The sequence below is a fragment of the Furipterus horrens genome, unplaced genomic scaffold (assembly GCF_987537825.1).
Source record: "Furipterus horrens unplaced genomic scaffold, mFurHor1.1.pri manual_scaffold_11, whole genome shotgun sequence".
In the NCBI taxonomy this organism is placed as follows: domain Eukaryota; kingdom Metazoa; phylum Chordata; class Mammalia; order Chiroptera; family Furipteridae; genus Furipterus; species Furipterus horrens.
The window spans coordinates 101,231,740-101,237,739 of NW_028327181.1; positions in this window are offsets into that span (position 1 = coordinate 101,231,740).

Genomic DNA, 6,000 nt, shown 5'->3' on the forward strand with positions numbered 1-6,000 from the left:
GCCCCTGCAGGCATCCCGGCCTCCAGTTTGTTACGGCCTGTCACGTGGGCTGTGGATTAACCCTGGCCTCTGGCCGTTGGGGGCAGGAAGGGGATCTGTGTGATTTCACTGATTTTTCTTTTCTTTCTTTTTTTTACCTGAGGACATGCTCATTGATTCTAGAGAGAGGGGAAGGAAGGGAGAAGGGGAGGGAGAGAAACATCCATCAGTTGCCTCCCACATGTGCCCTGACTGGGAATCGAACCAGCAACATTTCGGTTTGTGGGACAGCGCCCAGCCCCCTGAGCCACACTCGTGAGGGCCACGGCGTGAAATGTTTGTGTTTATGGTTAGCCAGCTGGACTCTGTAGCTGATCCCAGCTTTGTGGGCAGCATCCAAAGTGTCACAGTCAGAGCCGTTCGAACACCTGCCTTCCTCTCTCCCCAAGGCCTGACCAGGGTGTGGGTCTGGCCACGGCAGGGCTGTAGAGCTTCTTCACAGCCTGGGCCGTCTGGGGCGCGTTGGCCTTGACCTCCACAGTGAACGCATGTGTGTTGTCTTCTGTGTCCTTAAGCTGGCTCGGTAGTTGGGGTGGGGGGCATGGTGAGGGTCGAGTGGTCAGTTTGCTCTCCTGGGGGTGCTGTTCCAAGGACATCTCGGTGGTCTGTGGAGCCGCAGCATCTTGGGCTGTCGGAAGGTGGGTGACGTACGGATCTTCTCTTTTTTGTGTGGTTGTAGACGCCTTTCAGCACTGCCTTCTTGCCCTTCGAAGCCTTGGCCTTGGCTTCAGTTTCGGGAGGGGCAGCGGCTTCCTTCTTCGCTTTTGCTGCCGATGCCTTTCCTTCTTGCTGCTCCGGCAATGCCGAGCCCTTCCCGTGGCTCAGGCTCAGCTGCGGCTCTGGCTCTGGGCTGGTGGGGTGGCGGAAGGCCCTCCGCACACGGAAGGCCCAGGACTTGGTCAGGCGGAAGGACGGTGCCTCTTGCTTTTGCCCCCACTGTGCGGTGCGTTCGTTTCAGAAGGCCCCACCCGTGGGCCTGTGGCTGTGCCCCTGCCACAGCGGCCCCTCTCTCCTGGGCTCGCCGCTCGCACTGGAGGGCCTGAGGCTGCCTGTGCGTTGAGACAGTGGCGGTGCCCGCTGAGCCTGCGTCCTGTGCCGCCCGTGGTGGGGGCTCCCCTGATCTTGGGGCACCTGTGAGGGAGCTCCCGGCCTGGTCCCTCAGCCACGGCCAGGTGGGCAGTGCAGGGCGGGTGTCCTGGCCCAGCATGGCCGTGAGCACAACCTGCACAGACAGCTGAGGCCCAGAGGAGTCACCTGCCAGGGCCCACCCCAGTAGCACAGGTGGACAGGGGCCTGGCCAGGGCACCCCAGGGCTGGTGGGCTGGGGTCCCGCAGCCTCCAGGGTGAGCTCAGTCTGTCCCCTGCATGCGGAGGGCCTTTGGGCCAGCTCCTCAGACGCATCCTGTGGGAACCGAACCCCAGATGTCTGTGGAATCAGATACTACGTCCATCATTCCCTCTTGTCCCCTAGCAGTTTCAGCACTGGCTCCTTCTGAGCAAGTCGGACTGCATTTTTGAGGAAGGTATGATGGCTATTTGTACTCTCGGCCCAAACAGAAGTTCTGTGGTGATGGCCACACCCGCTTCCAGGGAACTGGGGCTTTCCCGGCGGCATCTGGGCAGGGGCTTGTGGGTCTGAGTACCTCGCAGGCTCAGGGCTCCCGGGACCCGGGCTCCTTGTCCCTGGGACTGTGTCGTCCCAGTGCATCCTCCCCAGTGCGTCCTTGGAGAACCACCCTGTGCTGTGAATGCCTTAGGTGATGAGCTTGTTTCTGAATTAGTATAATTTATGACTTATCAAGACACAGTGTTGTGCCGGCTCTGTGATGATGTTTTACGGGCAGGTTATTGGTGCCCCTGCAGAGAGCGCCTGGGCTGCTCCTGGCCCTGGGCACACGCCCGCAGGCCCTGGGTGGGGCCTGGCACTCTGAGGGTTAAGTGGCTTCTCTCACCTGGAGGCTGCTGTGTCCTTAGGCAGTTGGTGGACAAATGACATGCTGTCTGGGGAGGAGGGTATTTAAATTATATTGCTGGAGTCTGGGCTGCCAAAAGGAAGCCCTCTGGGGAGTGTTCTGTATGTGACAGGCATTCGCAGTGTGTAATTGGAACCACGAGAAAGGATTTTGTTTAAAGCAATTGAAGACTTTTCTTATTTCAAACCTGTTGACTCTGGAAAGAGTTGTTTTTGAATTTTTTCTTTGATAATGACTTTTTATCAAAGTTCAGGGCAAAGACTGTTGTGGCTCCATATACCACCACCTCCTCTTGTCCTGCAGGGCCAGGGTATCCGATGACCCGGGAGAGTCTGGAGATGGCCTGAGGGGTCTGCTGGCCCCGGCCAGACACAGTCTGACCCCACTCTCTCACCCCAGGTCCCAGCCCTTCCTGACCTCCTGGGGGCGAGTGGGAGCTGTTGGGGTCCTTTTTAATTTTCCTGTTAAGTCTGTTGTCTCACTTCTCTCCTTGGCTGTTTTACTTTCTGCACATTAAACTCCTTCCCAGTGACCCTGAGGGAACAATGCCGCTGGCCCTCTTGGTGCTCGGTCCTCTGCCGGACAGCAGCCCAGCCTAGCACTTGCTGGCGGCCCGGCTTCGCCTGCATTTGTGTGTCAGCCACTGATGAGCATCAGAGGTTTCCGAGCAGGGCAACAGGGTGAAGCCGTGAAGGCTGCGCTCAGGACGGGGCTGCCCAGAGGCTGGGCAAGTGGGCAGGCAGCTCACGTCCGTCTGACTCAGCTCTGTGGGGGGCACGGGAGGCAGCCCCTCTCGTGTTGTCAGGACACGGCACCGGGGCGTACTTGGTGCCAGGGACAAAATCCGGGGTCACCTGGCCATGCAGAAAGCTGGCCCGCACCCTTTTGGACTTCCTCCTGTTGGGTGAGCCTGCTTTGGCTCCAGCCCTCTCACGACTGACTCGCTTCCCTGGTTTGGGACCGAGAAGTGGGCCGGGCCGACCTAAGGTTCGAGTCACTGGGCTGCTGATTTCCCCAAAAGTAAATGCCAGTCAAGCCGTGCAAGGGCCTCTGTGCTGAGGCAGCTGTCCATTAGTGGAAAACAAGTCGGCAGTTTTTCTCCTGGTCCTCATTGCCTTGGCCTGCGGAGCCAACAGAAGTGACACTTCAGGAAACCGTCTCACTTTGCCTTGGGCTCCCCGCCCAGGGGTCGGCCCTGGGGGTCAGCACCTCAGCGACCTCAGGAGTTGGTGAGCAGGTGAGGGGTGGGGGCTCTGGCCTCTCCCAGGTGGCAGCAAGCATTTGTGCGTGGTGCGGGAGCTGGGGGAGGTCTACACAAAGTCGACATCGAGGTCCTGACCGCTGTCACTCCTAGCTGTCTGTTTCGAAATTGATTTTGTCCTGTGGACCAATACATTGGGACTCAGCAGTTAGCATCCAGACTTCCCTCTGGCTGTAGAGTTGCTGAGTGGTCTCAGCCTGCCCTTCCTGCGAGGCCACACTCAAGACGTGGTGGCAGGGAGGCCGCATGTGCTGTGCTTGCCTCCCGCAGGTGCCACAGCCTATTAGTGTTGACATGTGTCAGGCCCCTCGTGCTCGCCTGTTAGCCCCGCAGGGGAGTGTGGGCAACACTGGAAACTGGCAGTCGCTCCGGGTGAACTGAAGTTTCTCCATGTGGAACGGCTGGAAGCCCCTCGTGAGCCTCACAGGTCTGCTGTGGCTCAGACAGAGGCCGTCGCTGAAAAACCCCTCATTAGATGTAACCACTTGATCCGCAACAGCTAAAGGCAGCGCGCCCTCATCTGCTTTGGCATTTGCCTGTGCTTCATGAGTCTTCATCGTGAGCTTCATTTGTCTTTAAGATTTTATGTATTTTTAGAGAGAGGAGAGGAGAGGGAGGGAGAGACAGAGAAACACTGATGTGCGAGACCAGGAGCCTGGTCCTGCAACCCAGGGACTCAACTGCAAACCTTCAGGTTTGTGGGATGATGCCCGACCTCTGAGCCCCAGCGGCCAAGGCTGTGCGCTTCATCTTGAGGCAGCAAGTAGTAGACACTCACTGGGCGCGGCAGGGCTCTTTCAGAAAGGAGAGCACAGCTTCTCATGAGCCGCCAATGGCCCCGGAAGCCCCTGCCTCTGGGTCTTCCTGACTCCAGGGTGCTGTGTATGTAGCTGGGAGGTCAGTGGGGAGTGGGTGCGGGGTGTGTGGGGGACTCAAGAGGGGGGTGCAGGGTCCAGCCTGCTCTGCTGTGCAGTGAGTGGGGAGCAGACCCAGGTCCAGAGCCATGTTGGTCTGACAGGGACAGGGCCGGCGGGAGAGGCTGGAGTGAGGTGGCTGCTGTGAGTGGGGCTGGCCCTGGGGCGACCGCCGTGCCCTGAGCTGTGCTCCAGAGGGTGGCGTGGCCTCCGGCCGAGGGGGCCCTGAGGGGAGGGGGGCTCCGTTTCAGATATGGACTCTGAGGGGCCTCCGCCACATCCTCAGTGGGGTTTCGCACTGTTGTTGGGTCGAGGGAATGCGAACTTGGCAAGAGAGCGGGCATGTTTGGGGATACGCGCAGCTGCAGGCTTGTGTGACCTCGGTGTCACGGCCCGATGCCCTGGAGCACCCTGTCCTCTGTCAGACTTCTGAGTGCCGGGTGGGCCCTGAGTCCCTGCTAGTCTGGGCGCCATGGAGGTCCCTCTCCTGGGTGAGGTGGATGTAACTGATGATGTCCTGTCCTGGAGAGTTTTAATTTGCATCACACTTATTTTATGTACCCTGCAGTAAATTATGTGAGCACTTTACAGTCTTATTAAACTACAGAATCAAATTCATTTTCTGTTGCTATTTACATGGAATCAAATAACCTTGGGTATAGGAAGCCAGAAGGGAAACGTGTGCATGATATTCATAATCCTGCATTGTCTCTTCTGACACTTTTTTTGCCTAAGACTATTTTTAGGTAAATTTTCCTGGAAGATAATGTCTGTGATGAGAGGTACATGTGCAGACAGTTGATCTTTATTTTTCTTAAATTCACACCTGGCCCGTTGTTGTCAGGCCTTCTCAAGGTACAGTGTCAGCCTGGTAAGGATGGGAGGGCATGTGAGCCGCAGCGCTGGGCGCTGGCGGGCAGCCCCCATGACTGCGCTGATCTCGCCTCTGCTGTTGAGCTGCAGCTCTGTTTTCTTTGCTCAGTGGTGGGTCTCCCCTCCGTCTGGTGCTGGGACCTTCACCCTCTCACCCCAGGTCCCTTGTGAGGTGAGGACTGCGTGCAGGGCATCTGGGGCGGCTCCCGCATGGGAATCCGCAGAGCTGTGGTCCCCTTGCCCATGTCTCCTCTGTCAGCAGCTGTGGTGGGGGGTGGGATGCCGCAGAGCGTGGAGGCTGTGGCCCGTGTGAGGACAGGACAGGTTCCTGCGGCTGACGGGCCGACACGCTCCTTGCTCTCACTGTCTGTCATGTGGCACCGTCAAGGGTCGGATGTCGACCAGAAAGAAGCCAGCCGGCCGGCCTCTTCCTCTCCAGGGAACACACACATCCTTCCCACTTCTGACCCTTCTCCAGGCCACACCGCCCGCTGTCCAGCGCGCTTCCTGGCAGCCTCCTTGTCTGTTCTCGGTCAGTGTGCTGGGGCTTGCAGAAAATCCCATTTAGTGTGACTTTAAAAAATGAATATTGTCTTTAATTTTTAAATTAAAAATTTTTCTTAAGCTTTTCCTATTAAATTTTTTATTATAACTATTTTAAAAGGCTTGGAAAATTGTTTGATTCGTTTATACAATTAATTACATTTCCTTATACTTTTTAAACCCAACGCGTGAAATGTGATATATTTTATTTTTAGCTAATTTACATGTCTCTAAAAAGCAAAACCTTTTAGGTACTTGAAATACACAAATCTAATAAGTTTAGCAAAAAATGGTAAAATGTTAGTTCCTTTAAGCATTCAAATACACTCACTGTGTCTTAAAATTCTATCATATCTTTATATCAAAAATCACATGATATTAAGTTAATTAGACATTT